Source organism: Siniperca chuatsi, linkage group LG20 (genome assembly GCF_020085105.1).
Source record: "Siniperca chuatsi isolate FFG_IHB_CAS linkage group LG20, ASM2008510v1, whole genome shotgun sequence".
NCBI lineage: Eukaryota > Metazoa > Chordata > Actinopteri > Centrarchiformes > Sinipercidae > Siniperca > Siniperca chuatsi.
The window spans coordinates 9,521,847-9,544,414 of NC_058061.1; the positions used below are offsets into that span (position 1 = coordinate 9,521,847).

Below are 22,568 nucleotides of genomic sequence, written 5' to 3' on the forward strand. Positions count from 1 at the left end.
GTCAGGTTGAGTGAAGCTGTCAGAGCGGGGAAACCCTCTCCAGTGTAAGCCCCTCTCAAGACCTAAAGCATCTATTAGTCCTTTGATGAAACCACACTGCTGCCTCATTGTGTGTAGATAAATAAACTGGAATCATATTAAACTTATTTACATACTTCATGTATTTAAACACTTCAGCTTCTAGCTTAACACAGTTTCCTTTGTTACCTGTTGTTGGAAGCTAATAACTAAGAATAATTAATGAAATTATGTACTTGTTCATTGTTTTCACCATTTCAAATATAAAACATGAAAATTTTCTAACTTGAGGATCCATTTTAAAAATATGCAGCACATAACTACAAACATAACAATTATGATTTTGACACGGAAGTGACATGATCAGTACAACTAGTATAGGAAATGATAAACCAATAGTAGCGTTTCTATGTTGTTGAAGTGCCAGTTGAGAAGATCTAAACAAATTATTTAAGACTATGTACATACATTAATAGATGTCCAATGCCAACCTCAAAAGGTCTACTTTGTTCAGATCAGCTCTACATGAAGAATTGCCTGGAAGCCACAGCCTCTCTTGTGCTCCTTTCTTCCAAATGTACAGAAATTACCTTTTGTCGAAAAAGACCTAACACGGCAAAATGTGCCTTTAATAGTCAGAGACATTTTCTTTTTCAGCAACAAGTTTAATTGGAAAGAAGCAGAATTCACTTTGAACGGGCAGAAAAAAATAAATCGGTGTGACAAGATGATCGATTACCTGTAACTCCACCTGACACAGAAATTAGGGTTTTTTAATGATGGGCTGCCTCTTCTTGGACATGAAATTCAAATGCTCTCCCAAAGTCTACCTTCAGCCATCACTTGTCTCTTGCGCTTGTACGCTCCAAACGCAGGCACTTTGTCTTTGTCACCGGAGAAAGGACATTGTTATTACGGACATGCCTTTTTGTATTAACCAATTTCATTCTTCTACAAGTAACATCTCATTGGTTTTACCTATGCTGCAGGCTCACATTTATTCCCAACACACTTGGGATTATATTTTTTTTTGTTAAAAATAATTTTTATATCCATATCCATGTTTGTTTATTTCTTGGCTGGTTTTCCTATAATATTCGGAAGAAGAAATTGATCTAATATGATTTCTCAAAGTGAATGAAACTGTAACAAGATGAACAACTAACTACAGTGCAGTGCTGACTGTATGGAATCCGTGTTCAGGTACAGCCTTTCCTTCCTATGTATTTAATATATTTTGACACTAAAATAACCATCCATGAAGGGGCACTCATTTACAGATCATAAAATCCACATATTTCTCATTTATGACCGTAAGATCTGCTTAATGTGACACTTTTCTTGATCAAATTATAAGATAAAGTGTGTCAGAGGAGTTGTGAAGAGGGGGTGGGGGGTGGGGGCTGGGGGTGGGGAGAGGGGTTAGGTGTTTGCAACGCAGTCGCCTGTGAGGGTAGTGATGCAGCTCCCAGCCGGCTGTCCACATGGCTGGAGGTATTGATCCAGTTATCATTGCTAGATCATCACTATATAGACTCAGCAGCACAGAGAGCTGGGACACTGACTGGCTGAACTGACGGGAGTCTCACTGACTGAGTGACTGCCTGGAGGAAAAAGCCAAGGTGCTGAGCTATGGTCGGGACAAACAAGAGCAGCATCCAGGCCAGGGTCGGTCCCAGCTTTTTTAGGGGCCCCCCACCACCACAACCAGCCTAACCACAACCCCTATCCTCAAATGTGCATGGTTTTTGTTATAGTTCCACCAAATTTGATACAGCTTCCCCAAAATATGTTGGTTGTTATAATCAGAAAATTTGGTATAGCACCCCACAAATTTAGTATTTCCAAAAAGCATTTAGGAGACCCCCTAAAACCCCAAACCTGGTAGACTATAAAGCCCCTAAATCCCAGTCCCAAAATTGCACTTTTTGCTATAGAACCCCCCAAATTTGGTCGAGCACCTGCAAAACCAGTTTTTTTTAAATAATCCATTTATTTGTTTTAACACCTCAAAGTACAATATGATGTATGTAAGTATGATGTCCTCTAAATTTGTTGTCATCATGTTTTTAAAAATCCTCCAAATTTTGTACAGCATCTACAAAATTGTAATCCAGAATTGTTTTTAGAATCCCACCAGATATCCAAATTTTGTTCTCACAATGTGTTATAGAAACCCCAAATCCTACTTGGGTCCTATACATGGCACTACAGCAAAATCAGGTGGTGTATCTTTACATACTTAAATTACAATTTTAAAAAAAATACACCACAAAACCCAATGAGAATTCCAATTTTCACTCGTTGGTGGCTGCAGCTGCTTATGGCTCGGGCCAGCTCAGATCCAGAAAAAGAAACTTTATATTCCAGCGGCCTAGTCAACTAACTCTCCACTCAGGTGAAAAAAATTGTTTTACAACATATGAGATATTTTACGCTCAAAGGTAGGAATGCAGAACCTATAAACAAATGAATCCTGTCTTTATTTTTACAATCTTCAAGTATCCAAACAACAACATTAGCAAGCTCTCAAACATGCAACGATCACATTGCCAAACCCTCTCAGAGTAAAGACAGAACATGCAATAAGAGAAGCAAATTGCCCAGGACATGCAAGGTATGGCTCCCCTAGAGCAAGGGCTATAAAGCTCACCTCACCTCACTGAGTTATATGCTAAAGCCCAGATATTTCATTTGCTTGATCACTTTGCCTCATCATAATCACTTTTATACAGATTTATTGCAGCGTGGGTCACAGTGCAGTGGAGGTGCAGCATTCTCCAGCTGTTTATGCCTCCTAAGAGCTTTCTGCTCACATGGTCTTTGTCTTATTTAGAACGAAGAAAATGTGAAATATGACAGGCGATAGTGCCCTCATTTGTTCTGTAGATTGCCTCACACACACCTCCCCACATGTCGGTGCCAGTCTCGGTCTACCAGCAACTCCTATTTCTCCCCCCACCCATAAGAACCCCCCACCCCCCCCCCACTACCCCCACTGCTCCCAGACTCTCTGAAGTGTTCTGTGTTGTCCCTGGCCTCCACAGTGAGGAGGTGGGCACAGGGCTGTGGAGCACAGCCGCCACCACCAGCATCGCCTCTGAAGGATAATGCTGTTTATTGCATTTGTCAGGTGAGCGCTGCAATACTTTGTAAGTCTATTGCCCACTTACTGCCATCTACTTTAAGCCGGTACTGATGTGCCTCTTTTGTGTGGTTCTGTTTGTGTTATTTGGCAAATTGACTCATGGCTGAAGGTTGGAAACAGTCCTCAAAGAATTATAACGTGTTACATTCTCCTGCTCTTTGTCCCTTTCTTTCTCTGTTTCACCCTTTCTCTTTTCCCTCTCTCCATTTATACACCACTGTCTCCCTTTTTCATTTGAGTAGCTGAAGACTGGACTAGGACTAATGATTCTAAATAAGTAATTCCATTAAATGTTTTTTTAAGCCACAGGAGCCCTAGTATATGAGCCCTAGTGTACCATTATTGATGATATCATTATTATGTATAGGATCCCTCAGTGAATAATAACCCATTATCTTTCATTTTTCCTGTTTTTGTCACTGGATGTTGGAAAGGTTAGGCAATTTATTTTAATGTTAAAACTGTCAGGCACTTACACAGCCATGTCTTGGTTCCCAATACATTTGGCACTTGGGGCCATGATTGGTTTTAAACTAGGCTACATCTTTGAACAAGCTATTCCCACAAATCTCAATGCAATTGTTTTTGCTTGGGTTTTTATTGAACTGACTTCACTTCACATTGAGACAAAGTATTCCAGCCCTAATAGTAAAGCTAATGTTAAATAATTTGAATATGACCCATGCTAAACAAGAACATTATGCTGTTGAAGTCTTCATATTTAATTCTGCAGTATTACAAAAACTAAGGCAGCTTGATAGTGATACACATATACTCCCACCCATAGACAAAGGAAAAGGAGGGAAAAAAATGCTCTGAACGCTTCACTGCATTTAAATTTATACAAACTCTGTCCTTGACAGTGATGAATGTTACACTGTATTCTACAATATGTTTAATGCATAGGTCTGTTAAGTTAAGTTTTCTATTCCAGTGCTGTGCAGCAGAGTCACCTCCACAGTGTACAATATTACCAGTGCCACAACAAGAATACATCAGTCAATAGCTGCACGGGTGTTTTCATCTTGCAGATTATGTATTTTATTATGTTCAAAATATCCACCATATGACAGAGCTTACTGAGCTGATGGAAGATTCACAAGATACACTGGTAGCATGAACTATGAGAATAATTATGATGCAGTTGTTTTATGATATCTGTGATTACAATGCACAGTAACATCATCCAAAACATGCTTCATTTTTCTTTGCTAGTTATTTGTATAAAAATGCCTATTGAGAAAAGGTATTTAGTTTAAACCATGTTCAAAACCATTACTGTAAATTATGACCTGGATTGCAGGATACGAGATTAATTAGTCGATCATTTATTATTAGATTCTTGAGATATAAAGGCAGGGTTAGGGTTAGGACTGTTCCAACAAGATATGGCTTTAACTGTTTGTTTTTTTGTTTCATCGCATTGGTCTTTGGTTGGGGTAGTGTAATGTGACCCCTCCTTACCTGCCTTGTTTAGTAAGTAATAGTCAGAACAGAAAGCACTGGCAGTTTAACACAAAAGGCCCCATGGGTTTACATGCAATTCTTTGATGTTAAAGAACAAATTGTGAAACACTTTGACAGTTCATCTGCATCACAGTGGCAACGTGGCAAAACTGAAATGTAGTTGTTGTAACACATTGTTGGTGTGTTTGCTCAGGTACCATGCATGCACCATCAGCAATGAATGTTTGTACAGAGGAGAGAGAGAGAGCGAGAGTGAGGGAGTTATCTGTTCACACAATACATAGTCACTCAGGCAAGGCTTATAGATTCAGGGAAATGGATTCCATGTCAGGATATCACACTTACCAAACCTTTAGAGTGTGGCACCTTGTATCCAGGACTGACTTGACGTTGACACAAATACTCTCTGGCCCATATAAAATCACCTCCAAAGACAGTGTTTTATAGACAACCCGTGACAACAAAAGAGCATAAGAGGGGTCAATTAATTAGATCCTGCTTAATAAAATCAGCTGGATGAGAGAGCCACAAGCAACATGTCTGGAAGTCTAACTTAACAACCAAGTTTTATGACCTTGATACTGATCCAATATAACTCCACATTGGTAGTGTAAATACAATTAAGTATGGATGTTCAATTAAGTAAAACCTTTAAAAGTGTTTTGATTTGGGTGTTGTGAAAGGAGTGGGAATACACTGCAAAGTTTTTGTGATTGCAAACTTGAAGGTGACAGCAATAACTCATGCTTTACAAGATTACACAGATGTAATTTACTGCATTTTGAAATGAGTAGGCTATCGTAAATGCAAGAGGCAGGTGTGCAGTGACCTCTTGATGAGCGGATGGAGTGGTAATGGCAGCAAACAAAGCCTGATTTGTATTTTTCTGCAGTATTGTATCACAGTTGAGTGTGGTAATTTGCCAAGGCACTGCTTTAAATTGCACCCCAGTAACAGCCTTTAAATGGTTACCCATTGAGATACAGTAGTGCTCTGTGGTATAATGTAATTCAAACACAGTGATCTGAGTGCAAAGGTAGGATGTACTGCCGCTCTCTGCCCATGAGTTTACCTGCTTGATTTAATGCAGGTGACTGTGAGAAGTAATTCTTGTAGAATCTTTTTAATGAGTGTGTTGGTGTACAACAGCACCCACCAAAGTTCAATAAAAAGGAATCCTGTATATTAACCTCTCTAAATAAAATGTGAAAAGGTGGATTTTTTCTTCTTCAGGTCACTCAGGCGTTCTTAAACGCACAATATGTAATGTCTGCCGCTAGGGGTCTCTCGCATCAAAACAATAACAAAAGACGTAGTTTGATGACGTCGTGAAGTAACATGGGATCATAGGAGTTGTTGTCTTCACCACCATCGCTGTCATTGCAGTCAGCTTCGCCCGGTTAGAATTCCTTCAGTGTTCTTCGTCAGGAGGTTTTTACCGGGAATTATCCGCAGAGATCTCCTCCTCTCCAAAACAAAGGACCACATGATTAAAACCGGTGAAACTGAATAAAGCAGTTCGTTAAAAATCAGTTTTTCGCCGACGCTGTTCGGTGGAAGAAAGTCCCGGAGAGGCTGCGAGCAGAGCTGTCGCTAACGTTTACTCAGCTTGTTTCTCTGATATCCAAAGTGTTATCATAAAAATGTGGCTTAAAACTGGATAAAGAGTCATTTTATGACAGCTTCTGGCAGACAACCACAACGCTGATGCATACACAAAGGGGACGCCATTCAAAGGCAACTGACCATTACTTTGATTAAAATTACGAATTTCTCTAGGTTTGAAAATTTTTGGAAACATTTGGGATAATGTAAGTACACAACTCAACAAAATATATAACGTAGATCTAGTCATTTTGAGACATTTTAATATGAAAAAAGTTACATATTATACCTTTAATGAGGAGCAACAACTTTCTAGAGAACACTACAGATCCCCTTTGAGTCTGTAGCAGCACACTCTCCTCAATCGGTTATTAAATAACTATCATTGCTTGTTTTCTTTGTTTCTTTGCTTGGATAGTGTAATGGGATATAATTCAACATATTCTTTGACGTTTCCATGCGTACTACTCTGACAATGATGGTACAACAGTGTTGAAGCAGCAAACCACACCAGCTTTATATTCCTTCTTTAGTTTTATGAGCCATACACAGAGGCTGGGTGATGTAAGGGCTGCTGAACCCTTCAGACTAGAGTAAAGAGTGTAATATGTAAACAAAGCTGCTCATAGGCACACTGATTTACAGTGCACCCTCCCTACCTATAAGCACAAGTCTTGCTCCCTGCTGAATTGGTTGTGCCGCTTTGGTGACAGTATGAGCTCTGATTTACCCCTTACCAGTTTTTATGGCAACTTTGCAACTTGACTCACTGCAAAATATGCCTAAACATGTTACCACACACATACACACACACACACACACACACACACACAAACACAGACCTTCACCCTCCCCAACAGGAAAACCACTTCTGTTGTCAGAGATCAAGCATATCCTCAGACTCTTGATATGCCATCTGTATCTTCACCCCTTCTTGAGATTAAGTAAGGTGGGGTAACCAAGCCGCGAAAGGTTTTTAACATCTGTGCTGGGCTGCTGTAAGTGATACTGAGGAGTTATAATTAAAGGTTCCGACTGAGGGAACAGTGTTTAATGTGGAGCACCCCTCTGCTATCCATCTGAAGTAATGGGGTGCAATGCAAGCACCCGACTGCCACTCCCCAGGCCCCGTCTCACTCTCTCATCTTTACCCCACCTCTGATGGATGGGGAGGACCGGGGGCCAACTCTACAACGACTTCGACTGATAGCGTACTACAGATCTCTCTCTCTCGCTTTTGGCTTTCCTCTCATTTAGCTGGCATTGTGCAGCGTGTACTGTAATGTGAACAATAGCTGGAGGAATGACTGATTCCAGATTGTGCTGTGACTTAATTGAGAGCATGTGAATTTGATGAGGATGATCTAAAAGAGTCCAAATGACAAATACAGCAGGAGCTGTCTTTCAGCAGCTTGACCTTTTCCGATGATAGTGAGAGAAAAATAAACGTCATAATGCTGGATAAATCAAGCACAGATCATTTGCATTAACATAAAGACGTGCTCTTAGGTTTGATGGAGCCTGGAGATGAATTCTGTGATAAACATGAGCTCCTTATATGAACATAATGCACTCCAATGATGCACATACTAACCTGCACGCTATGGTAATAGGCTGATGTGTGATTACACTGAAGCATTTGCTTGCATTACAACAGATGTAGCATTCAGGCTGTTGTTTAAAGTATTTGGAGCTTTTACATGGATGTACTGTATAATGTTATACAAGCAAGTATTAAGATAAAGCTGAAGACATTTTACTTCCTTAATGCCACTTTCATCTGTTTCTGTTCTTATTTCTTCCAATGCGAACAGGGTGAGTTCATTCAATTGCTTCAAACACTGTCCCTCATTTTTCATATCTGTGCCAGAAAATCAGTTGTGACAGGTAAATTCTGACAGTACAGAAAATCTAGCCCCAGTCATTAGAGTTAATATTATGTTTCTTTGGCAATCCCTCATCATTTTTGGGCCTCATTGACTATTTTTCTTTATAAGATATTAAGTATTCAAACCTCATTTACATCCTTATTTTCCAATTTGCTGCCGCAGTAGTTTAATTTATTCCATATAATTTCTTTTTCTGAGAGGGACATTAATCATTGCCTGTTCCTTTTAGTGCCTCTGGGATTTTTTTTTTTAAATCAATAAAATAAAGGCTCTTCCTTTGCTGAATATGATAAAACATTTTGCCAAGGGATATCAGTGTCCTAGCCAGCCTGCTTCCTCCTTCTTGTTTTATTCATTTTATATTCCGGGCTTGTTTATTTATCTTTCGGCCTAATGCATGTGCTTGTCATACACACATACAGTACACAGAGGGAGAGGTCGGTCCATTCAGCAAAAAAAAAAAAAAGGGGTGAAAGTGCAGCCAGTCGTTTTATCATTCCCAGCAAGTGGCCTTCCCCTTGATCATCCTCATAAGACGCCACGTGATTTTTTTTTCTTTTCATTTTTAATAGCTGATGTGGGATAGTCAAGTGTGAAGAAGGGGGAGGTTGTTATAGAAATTTAACTATCCTTTACAAATTGATTCACACTTCACCAGCGTACAAGGTCCAGTAGGTAAATTACCAGGAGGACACAATCTTAATTCTCTGCCTCCATGGCATTACTGCTCTGTCTGGAGATGATCATGGCATTAGTGGATGTAGATAGTTGTAGGAAGATAGTTGCCACAGATATTCTGAAAATGTGTGTGACTCCATCTCTGAGATGGAAACTGAATTCACTATTTGTTTAAGTGTACTCTTTGAAAACATGACTCCATGATTGAATCAGTGTTATACCATAACCTTATTAGTTGTAAACTCTTACATGATATTGATGTCTAATCAAAAGCACTGTCACTCAACAAAAAAACTTAAGTGAATGAGTGATAGATCAAAAAAAAACCTCTGAAGTTTTCAAAGTGTACAGGCAAATGAATGGTGGGGTCTTACTTTAAATGGTTGCCCCCCTCAAAGCCAAACTGCTCATTACTATGGGGCGTTAATCTATATTAAATCATTATAAAAATGGTCGTCCAAAAGAGTTCAAGTCAGCGTTTTCCAAACATCCACTCCTAATGACATCATTCTTCTGCTGTCATTAAGGATATTAAAAATTCATTAAGAGGAAAAGTACTGCTGAGTGGTAACAAATCAGTGAGCATTCCCCCTTCAAGACTAAAGACTAAAGAGTATGGCAAAGTTTGAAGTATATTTTTAAATGACAACATGTGGCTCAGTTTTAATGCCACCAAGGTTGTCAAACACAGTTGTCAAACAGACCATAATTCCACTTGTTAAAGCAAAAAACATAACTTACATGTTACTTAGAGTTATCATATATGCCTGATTGACATACTATATAGCACAAAAATGTCTGGCAGATTTGCCAGACATGATTTGATAAAACATGATAAAATAAGATTACATTTGTTCAAACCTTAGAAATTAGTCTAGCAAAAACAGTGAAAATTAAAGTCTGCCTGATTATATAAAGATTGTATTTTTTCAGTTAATATATACAATTATAAGCTGTTCCTCATGAAGTTAGTCTGTAGAGTACCTAAAACATGTTTGCATCATACTTAATTTGCTGATTATGTTTCCATGTATTCCTGAAAGCTGAAAATGTAGAACAAATGAAGTCCTTAGGGGTCCAAAATATTTTTATATATATGCAAATAGAAAAAAAAGACAATAAAACATGACTGCTTTACAATGCATGAAGCACAACCCTCTGCTTACTCTTAAATGTCATGACATGATATCCAATTTTTCTACTTTTTTCAGAAAACAATAATAAACTTTGATATTTTTTGGGGTGAGCTACAGCAGTGCAAGGACTGTTCACATTCTTCTCTGCTTTGCAGTGTTATATAAGCTAATACCTGCCCATAATGTGTTTGTACTTTACATCTAGCAGTACTTAACATTTGCACTCCATTTTGTCGGTCAGGGCCCAGTGAGTATGTACAACAATTTCATTTATGCTATAGGGTTCTCTCAGCATTTTAATGGTTTCAACTGAATACACATCTCGTTGGATATATACTGTATACACAGTACGCTGCATTTTATTGATGTAAGCCTATGTTCAGTGCCACCACGGCCCATTGCTCTATCAAGTTTGCTATCAAGATGCTGAAGCCTCTGCGCTTCTAGTAGGCTGTCCAATTCATCTGAGTAAAACAAGTGAAGTCTTCGACCCCCTCAGTCTCTTAGCCAATACCAAACACATTACACCCAACCAGAGTCCTCTTGGTTTCTACAGTGAAGTCTCCCCACAGGGTCTCAGTGCAAAATACAGTACATCTGCTTTGCATGAAGTTGCTGTTAACTATAAATTGGAATAAAAATTAAAGTTTCAGTAAGATTTTGCTTTTATTTAGCAAGCGCATTTCACATGTATGAACAACTTATTTTAGTATTAAGTTCTAGTTTGCATGTCATTACTGCCTTACTATGCTACAGAGCACAAAAAAACCTCAGTTGTACATCACACCAACACATTTTTGATACCACGATGAACTATATACCATTAGATGCAATCTTACAGTGATATTGTATTAAAGTGATATTCTGCAAGATTCCTTTTTTACTTTTGTTACATTTTATTAGCAAAAGGTCTGCTACTAACAATTATTCTGTTGTTTTCTCAATTAATGGATTAATCAAGTTGTCTATTAAATGTCAGAACGATGTATCAATTATTATTATTTAACTAATAGTTTCAGAAATTAGTCACACTTCCAACTCTGAGCAATCGTGTCAAACTTGATGGCATTGTGCCTATAGGTGGCGCTACAACAACATGACTCTCTTGAGATTTTACACAATCTTTTCTTGTACAAAGCCCTAATATTCCCAGACAGGATTTAGGTATTCACCAAATATCATGGGCACCATCAGACCGTCCGCATTATTTTCTATCACTATGTGTATTTTGAGCAGACCTATATTATTAGGTACACATAGCTAAAACTAATGCAGTCCAATACAACAGTCCTGCAATAAATCCTACCTGGATGAAGGTTATAATGTTCAGTTTTTGTTGAAACCTTTTCTTTTAGAGGTTGATTCAACTGTATGGTCGTTTTGGAGGATGTAGTTTGTGGTGCTGTTGAACTGTATTGCATTATACAGAGAGGTGTTAAACTGAGAGGACAGTTTCAAGAAAAGCTGAACATTACAATCTTCATGCAGGTAGGATTTATCACAAGACTGTTGTATTAGACTGCATTAGTTTTAGCTGGGTGTACCCAATAAACTGGCAACTGAGTGTATATCTTCTATTATTTAAATAACTAAGAGAATTGTGCACCCTTAGCTGAAGTACTGTATATGTTTTATATATTTTCAGTACTCACTAGTTGAGTACTTATATAAGTGCGAAGCCATCATTGCTGTCCAGTACTGTGAAGTCTTCTTCTGTGGGTTTTCTGGTCATGAAGTTTAATTCTCTCTAAGTGGCGCTCTTTTATTTGCCTGCCATGGTGGGTATTTATTTCAAACAAACTACTGGTAGACCTGCTCACCAGCTGTTATGAACAACAACTGTGAAAATTTAAAAAATAAGGGGCAATATATTGAATCTGTTTTTAGGTTTTATCTGTCTGCGAAATTGTGACAAAATAGAGAAACAAAAGTAGAAAAGGTTTATTTATGCCACCCACTACCCCACCACCTTCAAACTGATCACCATTAGGTTAGGTTATAAGAAATGAGAAAGGGAGTGGTAATGACATAATGTGATGGCAGAGGCCTGCCTCGGTAGGACATACATGGACAGTGGAGAAGTGGCTGTGCACTGGAGTAATAACGCTGATGAGATCTTAGCAGGGCGATCTGATTCCAATGTGAATTAGAGTTAAAGAGAGCTCCCTGCCGGGCTCATACTTAGAACAATCTCCCTCACTACCAGACATTCATTGTTAATATGACATTCCCCGGGATCCTGGCTAATAACAATCTCAGAGGGTGGGGTCTTTTATGACTGTAAGAAAAAAAAACACAGCCATTCTGCCTTTTGCTTAATGTTTATCTCTCGGGAATTGCACAGTGGCATGGCACACAGCAATACAACCTCTTTTAATTCTCTTTCTGGTCTGTTTACACTCAGAGGAAGAGCTAAGAAATCAGGAGGGTGGGGGGCTCTTCAGCAGACACACTCAGCCACATCTACCCTACAGCAGCTAATGCTTCAAAGCCATTATATTTTGATTGGAAATCTAATAAACAAATCATCGATCTTAATGTCTACACCCAACATTAGGGGGCTGAGAGGCACTTCTGTTTCAAATATGACACAACTATGCATACTGTAAATAGACAATGACCAGCTCTGACTTACTGGAGTCTCTGTTGTGATCTTGTGACATCCACCCTATTCTGGCAAGTTCTAATTAAGGCCTTAGCCTCTGGGTTACTCAGAGATTTTCCCATTTCTTTCTCTTCACAAATTCTGTAAATATATTATTGAACCGCATTATCTGTTTTTGCTTCAGTCCCATTACTCACAGAGAACAATCTGTAATGATAGTCCATCATCAACGTGGTGGGTCGTGTTGCACCATTGATTATAATCCTCCAAACAGCTTTTATGTTTATGAGAAATCACCCTAAGAGCAGTCTGCATCGTATTTCCCCTATTTGCTTCATGCAATTATATATTTTGGTCCAATTGCAGATAAAAATTTACTATTGATCAAGTTGTGCTGTCCACACAGACAGACCTGCATGGCTGTCTCCTTAGCTTTCCATTGTCTGTAGGGGACAAACAATACAGCAGAGTTGAAAATCCATCAGAGTTGACAGGTCCATTACACACCAACATCAAACTGCTTTTGGTGGTCTGAACCCTTTTGTCCACTATGTCCCACTTAGCAACCTAGCAAACAGAGCAGTTTGAATTTCTGATTTTTATTTTGTTTGTGTTGGATATTAAATTATTGGTGAAAACAAGAAATAATAATAACTGCAATGGATTAAAAGTAGGAGCAACTTTTTGATTATTGAGTTAGTGATAATGAGTGGTATTAAGAACCCTTCATCACATTTACTGTAAAGTTAGTACTGAATTTAAATTTACAATGAGGAATACCCAGGGCATTCATTATGAGAGGCTGTTTGTTATTTTTGCATAAGGGAGAGAGCCACTAAATCAGCTCCCACAGGACCACTGCTTCACCAGGTTGCACACTGCTCTGCTTATCCTTTGATATGTCTGGTTATAAATTCTGAGTGCCGCTCATCTGCTCGTGGTGAGACGGTCTGCTTAAATACAGGATTGGACATTTAAATGATTTCACTTGTGACAGGCCTGCTGTGACAGAATAACAGATTCTGCTGAACAAATAGGCCGTGGAGGCCAGGGTCCCAGGAGTCAGCCCTGTGCCCTCAGGCTCTGTTTTGTAAAGGGACTTGTTTCAGTATGGCAGCACTTCTGGAAACATATTGGGCCTTGTTACATTGAAAGAAATGCTAATTCTCACAGTCTGTCTGGATTGTGGGTTTTTGTGTGCGTGTGTGTGGTCACACACGTTGCACATGTGCATAGGAATAGAATTTAGTCAGTGATCTAAAAACCACAAATTAAAGTAGTAAAAAAAATGATTTAAACATAGTTACAATTAAAAATGTATTGAAATTTAATCTGCCTCTATAGCAACATTTAATGCGATAAATAATTAACATTTCTTTGTCTGAACTCTAAATTCATTCATTCGCTTCATGCTGGCCTTGGATTAAAGTTACTCATGCCTTATTTTAAGAGTGTGAGTGGTGCTGCCTGTCCTTTGACAGCCTGTATAGGTGGGAGTCCCTGAAGGCATTATAAGTTTATGATGGCATGATGAGGAGTAGGCCAGCCAGAATCTGCTTAAAAAAGCCAACCCAAGCTCTTTCTGAACTTACCTTTCTTGTGTGGGGAATTGGACAAAAGCCCTAGTTCCCTCTGGTCTGTCAAAGCTATTCTATAATCAACCAACCGTGGCCCTCCCCTTAAAGAATAGGAAGACATTATTCAGCTTCCTCCTTCTGATCTTGGGGCCACAACAAACCATGTAAGCCATGGCTGACTGGTTAAAGCGGAAAAAAAAGAGGAACACAATGTCCTCCTGTCAGCGACTGCAGATACAGAGGCCTATGAGCCAGGCACCACGTGAACCTTAAACCACCGCCTCAACCATGGTGGCCACACCACTGAGCGCTGCCACACAGAGAGAGGCCTTGAACCCAAACGCTCTCAGTCTTCTATAAGGTCAGATGTCAAAAAGGAATCCGGGTATTTCAAACAGCGACTAGTGAAAGTGAAAGATGTTTCTTAATCAAAGCTGTTACCACATTTAAGAGTCCAGTGAATGAAGTGAACAAGTAAATGCCATCCACACACTGAGTAATAAGAAGTATTCAGCCGTTCTTCCTGCCAGTTGTCATTTAAGGAAGAATTTGTACTGCGAGAAGCCTTAAAAGGTAAAATGAAAGGCTTATTTTTTTATGTGTGATCGACAGATTGAAGCTACCAAAATATTGGGAGCTGTTCTTGAGCTCATTTCCACGATTGACTGAAATGTAGAGACTTAACACTCACCCAGAACATTTACTGGCTGGATGGTCTCAGTTTGTCAAACTGCATAAGGGGATTTAAAATTAAAGAGGAGGCAAAGTCTCAACGTTGCTATTCTCGTGGGGACTGCCATATCGCAAAAAGAGCAAATGGATGTGAATTTTGTAATATTTTCACTTAGCAGTAGATAATCCAGCACAGGCACATTATAAAGACCATACTTCAAAAACATGGAAGCAATAAGTATTTTCTCTCGAATAGGAGTGTTTAAACAAACCACAAGAGTTTTTCATGCAGAAAAAGATTTAAATGACAACCAGAATAAAGCATGATTGTTAATTACAAGAAAAATACAGTTTTTTGTAAATAACTGCTCAAAAATGGTGTCATATAGCAATCCCTGTGAGATAACATATATATTGCTTTCCAATTGTACCAAACAAAACCCCAGTTTTTGTCGTGCTTACATGCTTAACTGAAGCCACTTCAAAAACTGTTATTATTCCACTGAGCAACGTTGATTTTATAAGTGTACTGCCAATGATCATGGAGTAAGGCACTGAATGTTAAATAGGTAAAGAGCCCTGTGGCAGAGGCATTGGCCCCCTGTTAGCACTTAGCCCTATTTGGCTGGCCTCACTCACACTCATAATTAAGACCCCCTACTGCGAATATAAATGGCCCCTCAATCAATAGTGATAGAGAGAAATAAAGAGACAGAGACATGAAGACCATGGGCATATCTCAGGGGCAAACATGATAGCATTATGAAAGGAGCAGCTTGAAAGCGGCTTTTACTCTGACAGGGGAGCTAACATTGTAATTGTCCCTCGGGGGACCAGAAGCTCTTGTTATTAGAAAACAATTTCTCCCTCTAGGCCACTTCTTCTTCAGCCCGAGGGCACCACTGATTCCACGTTTCACTCCTCCATCCTGTTATCCAGCTACAGTCTCATGTATGATGAATAAATTATGCCCCCCAAAAAAAGGTTGAAAGTTGTGATCCTCAGTTCTAATGAAAAGTTAAATACAGATTTCATATTTTTCACAAGGCAGCTAAGTAGTAATCTATACATCAGGATTCGCAAAAAATGTTCCTTTGTACTGTGTATGAACCCTAGTTACAGTATGACTAAAACAATGACATTAGATTATATAGTAGTATTTCAGTATTGCAGTCTAATGTGTGCTAAACAACCTGGTTGAGGAATGAGTGAATTTGCACTGCTGTCTTTGTTGGTCTGTTTCTGGCTTCCTTTGTTCTGGTTGCACCTTTATGTAATTTACACTGTCCTGCGCTAAACATATATCATTTCAGATATTTACCTCATTCCCTGGCTAATTTCAAAGGTTTATTTCCTGAAATGAATCCCCTTTGTCAAATCCATTGATCCCTGCAAATCTAGAGCAACATTACTGTTTGTATAATAAATTGACCGGTAATGTAGATTAAGTTAAGGGGGGGAAAAGAATGAAGGGGAAAAAAGTGAAAAATGCCCATTAACATTTTGCCTTGTGAGTTTGTGTGGTTAATTTAAAACATTTAAGGTTGGAAATGAGCTTCTCCATCAAATGTCCCACTTCCATTTACATTTCTTGCATACAAGTCAATTTGTGGCTGCCCCACACCATAAATCATTGCCACCGGAATGCTGTGTCGGTACCTCTAGACATTACCCTGGCGCATGGTACTTAAAAAAAGCAATTTAGAACTCCATTTGCTCAAAAAAACAGTGTGCTTTCAGCAGACTCACAGTTCTACCAGCAAAATGAAGATTAAACAGCATTGCCTAAAAGAGTTTTATTGTATATGAATGTCTCGCAATTGTTCTAGGTGTGTTTTTTCTTCTTTTGTGTGATGTATGTGTATAGAAATGGGTTGAGTAAAAAGGTATTAGTCTGTTTTTACTACAATTGGAGGCATTTTTCTTACAAAAATCGACTCATCATTTTGTCTATAAAATGTCAGAAAATAGTGAAGTGTAATTTCCCAGAGTCCAGGTTGGTGTCTTCAAATGTCTTCTTTTGTCCAACCAACAGACGAAAAACCCAAAGATATTCAGTTAACTGTTATATATGACAAAGCAAACAGCAGCAAGTTCCTTACATTTGAAAAGCTGGAACCAGTGAATTTTTTGCTTGAAAAATTACTGAAACAATTAATCGATTATCCAAATAGCTGCAGAACACCTAATTGATTAATCAACTAATCAGCTCTAACTGTATTTGTGCAATAGGACAAATATACATTTATACAAGATTGCTATTGTGATTTTTGGTATCTTTTTCATCCTCTGTGTTACTGACCTCACTCCTCATCCTGAAGAGCTGCTGCACCCTGGAAGAGAGAAAGTAGAAATAAACCCACAGGTCTGTTTACTGTGCTTCCATTCACCATCAATAATGGGCTGATAAAAGAGATGCTATCTGACCAACCAGAAAGCAGTGGTCAGTAAAATAGGTACAATATTGTGTCACGTATCAGGAAATAATTGATGACCCCCTTCACGGGGATCTCAAACAGGGCATTGGGAAATCATTTTCAATCTATGGCTTAACAGATGAAACAAATGCTCCCGGCTTGCTTTGTCAATTCTCACTCCTTAGGGTCAAACAAACAGCTTTTCCAGGGCCAGCTCAAAGGCTAGTGTACAGGCAGCCAAGCTTAAAATTTCCCTTGTCCTCCACAAAATGATACAACGGAGCATTTGATATACCAACAGTTTGTTATTTGTCATTGACAAAGTTATAATAAGAGGGGCCTTCATATTCATTGACCAGGTGACCCTTACATTCCCAAAGCCTCCAGCTCCATCCACACAGACTCCCGGGTCCAAGTCTCCACTGTGCTCTTATTAATGTCCTGGCCAACTGTTTATTAAGACACAAAGGAGGAATGACAGAAAAAAGAACAACAAAAGGCCAGTAGGCTAGTGGGTTAAAAAAACGAACACAAGACATCATAAGCTTTGCATGGTGCATATGCACAAATACGGGTTTTTCACTTACAAACATACATGTATATAGAGCTGAATGATTAGTTTTACAACAGAAAATTAATCTGCAACTATTTTGATAACTGACGAAAATGTCAAACATTTATTTTCTACAGCTTCAATTTTGGTTCCACATGTGAATGTATTCTTGATCTTCTACAATAATAAACTGAATATCTTTCAGTTATGGACTGTTGGTCAGACAAAAAAATACATTTGAAGACATCACTTTGGGTTCTGAGAAACTGGACATTTTTCACAATTTTCTAGCATTTTTTTAAATTAAATTATTAATTGAGAAAAAAAATAGATTAATCGATAATAAAAATAATCGATAGCTGCAGCTCTACATGTATACTGCCAAGTGTATGTTGAAAAAGCAGCTAAAATGTGACAGTACTCTGGTAAGGTCAGTTAGTGTTTTAATGGTCTGTTTTTGTGTGTGGTTGTTGTCTACTCAGCAACTCCTTGACTGATTACTTTAGCTTCAGTGCTACCAGGGGCCAGACAATGGAAGCTATGGAGGGAATATTCACACAGCCCATACAAAGCATGCAGCTTTAGTAATGCTCTACTGCTGTGCCAATAGCTAATGAATCAATAAATTAAAATATTTACAATTATTTGTTGGAGGCCGCTGTAATTATTTGTTGATGGAGTGTGTCTAAAAGCACAAATCAAAAATGATGTTTTAAATTAATCTAAAGAGTTGACACGTTGCTCCATTTTATTTTTACATCGTTATCAATGCAAAATTCATGGCTGCTTTAATTGATTGACATTGAATTTCAAAATTGGACCTGAAATTTGTGTGACAGGGAGTGAGTCACCAAATCGTACTTCAAAAACAAGTGACAATGGAAGGGATCACCAATATAATCCATCCAAAACAGCAACAATAGGCTGTTAACTAGGAACTCAACACATTGCACCTGGTGCACTTTCCCTGTTTGTAATTACAAGCCAAGAAAATACTTCTGACAAACTTTTCAAACACATCCTGCTGTGGTGCAGAATTCCTCCTCCAGTGCTCGGAGAACACTTTCATTTCTTCAGCTGGCTTGTCGCAGGCCGTGGGGTGGAATCGACAGGCCATGCACATGGGAGCCCCCACATCTTACACACTTCTGTGTCCACGGGCCTCCTGCTCGCCTCTGTGAAACCAACAGTTTATTCTCTACCAGCAGGGCCAAGAGCATGCTCTGGAGGGGGCGCATTGTACGGCATTACCAAGACAATGGGGCCATATGGGGAACAGAAGGATCTCCCGCTCGCCTTTTCAGCGCACAACAAACGGTGTAGCATATTATGTGTGGCAGCGGTCACTTTAGGGTTACAGTTTTTAGCATAACAACTGATGAAAAAAGGAAAGTCATTTTATTCCCATTTAGGGCTATTATTGGCACGGCATAAGGGGGTGAGATTTATGGGTTTTGAACAATACCCTTCTTGGTCAACATACTGACGAAGGCTCGGGGAGAGATAATGGTACCACATCATGTTCATCAAATCAACATCATGTCAAAGGTGGCTGATCTGTTGATTTGTGTATGTTGACTCGTAGGCCACATGACATCTGATTATTCCTACTTTTCTTTCTACTTGTTTAAATGCATATTTGACACAAAATAAATACCTAAAATAACAATTTGAGTAACAAAACACATGTATGTGTCAATTTTTCTTGATGACAAATCCAAGAGACACAAGTGTTAGCTTGTGCAAACATAAATGAGGCGGCCGTGACGTCACATGCAGGGTGCTGTAAAATGATGCAATTGTAAATGTCTGAACATCTTGTGTGTTGATTAGAGCATCACAGATCTTGTGATGGTAGACTGCAGATCCAATCCATTCCTGGTGTATGGCATCTTCACACGCAGTCAGCAAAGCAGGAAAAATCATATGGTGAAGTGTTGCTTGATCTACGACAAGTGCATCAATGCCAAGAGACTCTTTTTTTCTGAGAGGATGCTTTAAATATCCTCTTCAGTGAACGGCTGAATTCTCCTGAGATTGTGTGAAAACTTTAATGAATTCAGCTGACGTTTAGTCATTTACATTTATTCAAAACAGTACATGTGCTTGTCTTTTAGTTTTTAAAAAAATATTTAAAAGTTACAAAAGATATGTGCTTGAAATTATTATTGGTACCCGTGGTGTCAATAATTATTGGCCTATCTGCATGTAATGAATTGACTATCCTCATAATCTGGCTCATAATGGATTTAGGACACCAAAGGGTCCTCTAAAGAAGATGAGAGCCTATTGATCCACAAGATAAATGCTCTTTAGGATGTTAATAGTCTAATTTGCTTTAATGATTTCTCCTAGCACTTCCCCAGTCAAGGACAGGATAATATACACTTAAAAAGGCATTCCAAGCAGAAACACCGCAACTAGACACTTCCTGCATAAAAATGTAGGGCATTTGAGTCAAATGTTTGCAATTGATGATCAACCCCACCATTAGTTTGTCTTTATTTGCTTTCTTCCAAGGTAATTATCATGGATTAATGCTTTTCTAGAGTGTCATGAGAAATAACATCAGCGGTATCCATTGCCAGAATAACCTGCCCAGGTCTAATGAGCAGAATAATAATGCTTTCAGGGTTTTTTTTGATGTGGCACTAAAGCGCACATTGAACACATGGTCTGTGGGATGGATGGTTGATGCATTATTTAATTAATTAGCTGTCAATTATCAAACACATATTATCCTAAAGATGTTAGTGACATGTGTTATAATTGTGAATTATTTGTGTGAGTACATCACAACTTTCTTTTGATCTGAACAGAAACAGCACTTTAGTGTATCTAATTTTAAATATTGAATCATGTAAATTTGAAAGTGTCTTTTTTTCCCTTTCAACATATTCTGGTTACATCTGTTAGTAAATCTTTGCTCTATGATATAAGTGACATTTTAGGATTTTAGCCCACCACCTGAGCAAATTTTAATCTGAGACAAAGGCAGTGTAGTATGACACACAAGAGACAAGATGAGCTATTGCTTTAGCAGTTTCAGGCATAAATGACATTGACTTCTGGGAGATGGAACTCTTTAACATGCTCTGCACCAACTGAGTCACATCTGCCGTTGACAAACAGCTAAGGAGTAACCTGAGTCTATGTTCTCTTTACTGGCAATTTTTACATTTTATCATTGAAGTCAATGAGCCAATCTGCAATTTACGCCGTGGAGAGCGGGATGAGTGTATTCAGAACCCGGTCACACACCCAATCTCCTACTAAAGAGCAGCGATAATGTAATAATGCCTCACTGATGTGCCAGGCAGTAATGGTGCTGAACATCTCCCATTCATCCAACACTACCTGATCATTGCTTTAACGGAATAATACATTATGGCTGGAAATAGCTGTAAACCTCCAACTTTATCTTGGGAATGTGCACTCCTTTTTACCTCAGGAAACGTTCCTGTCCCTCGGTAATAAAAGGCAGAGCTATCAGGATGAAATGAAAAAGAGATTGAAACCCCTCTGTCTCTGACAGGCAATGCACAGATACACAGAGTAAGGCCTTCTTCTTATTTTGTAGCCTACAGGCTGTTATTATTATGAAAATAGGTATTATGATCTTACGCTTCCACCCAGAAGAAAATGAAACACTGGAGATGGCCGCTTTTCCCCCTTATGACTGTAAAGTAGGTCTGATTGACCGTTACTTCACCCTGTTTCTTAGCCCTGTCAATTCTTCCTTCCTTGACAAATGACACTTAGCCGTCTGTCAATAATGGCCCACGTAAATGTGCTTAACTGGGCCAGGGCACACCAATGTTATGGCTGTTCATCCTATTTAAATTACTTTTTGCCTTACATAATTACAGAAACCTGGTATAAGAGGGTAGTTCAAGCACAGAGGCAGTGTAATGTATAGAGGTGAAGGCAGGGATGCATACAGTAGAAGGCCATGTTACTTAAGGATATAGAAACATAAATGACACACTGAGCAAAGATAATTGAGAAAAGACAGAGGCGCAAGAAGGTGACATCAGCCATTAACCTTATATCAGGCCATTTTGTAAATCAATGTCACTCACATTTAATAACAAGTGTAATCAAAGGAATTATGCAAATTTAATTTGATGCCTCTTGAATTATGCAAATCTAAGCCAAATATAATGAATCCTGACACCTGACCAGAGCAGTATACAGCATGGGTGGTTCTCATTGTTAAAGACTGACTGCTGACAGTATTTGGGGGAAAAGACTCAGGTGAAAGCTGAAAAATGCACTGGAGATCATCAATTATATTATTGCTACTGACTATAATGAGTCACTGATGTGTGTTTTGCGTTTGCCATTTGGTTGCTATAATAAAGACATTTAGATTGCTATGATTCCATATTGAAGCTACACTGGATGTTATTAAAAGGTATTTGTGCAAATTTGTCTACCGATTCAGATTATGTTTCTGTAATGGATTGAACACACTGAAATACAAGAATGAAAACAAACGACAAATGTCTGCCGCAGAAGCAATTTTCTGTGTATTATATTAGTGACCAACATGTCTGCATGACCCACCGACTCTGACAACAACCCCACAGACACACCGTTACAAGTGGTTCATAATAACAAGGGGACTCCTCGCTTCAGATGCAGTCAGCTGGTTCACTACAACCAAATGTTACGGAGTAAAACAGCATGTCATGCTGCCATTTGACATGGTGAAATAAGATTAGATGAGATCCATTTCAAAGTGCAGAGGCTGGCCTTTTCCCGCATACAATCTGCAATATACAAATACCAAGCGAGAGG

The 22,568-nt window shown here is 38.8% G+C and overlaps 1 protein-coding gene across 1 annotated transcript in view; it reads right to left on the minus strand.

Annotated features, from left to right (window-relative positions):
* Window positions 1-22,568, minus strand: part of LOC122867349 (cadherin-related family member 1) — a 102,611-nt gene that overhangs the window by 59,252 nt on the left and 20,791 nt on the right. The window contains exon 4 of the mRNA XM_044178032.1: window positions 17,098-17,128. The gene's annotated coding sequence lies outside the window, so the exon portion shown is untranslated. The remainder of the gene's footprint in view (window positions 1-17,097; window positions 17,129-22,568) is intronic.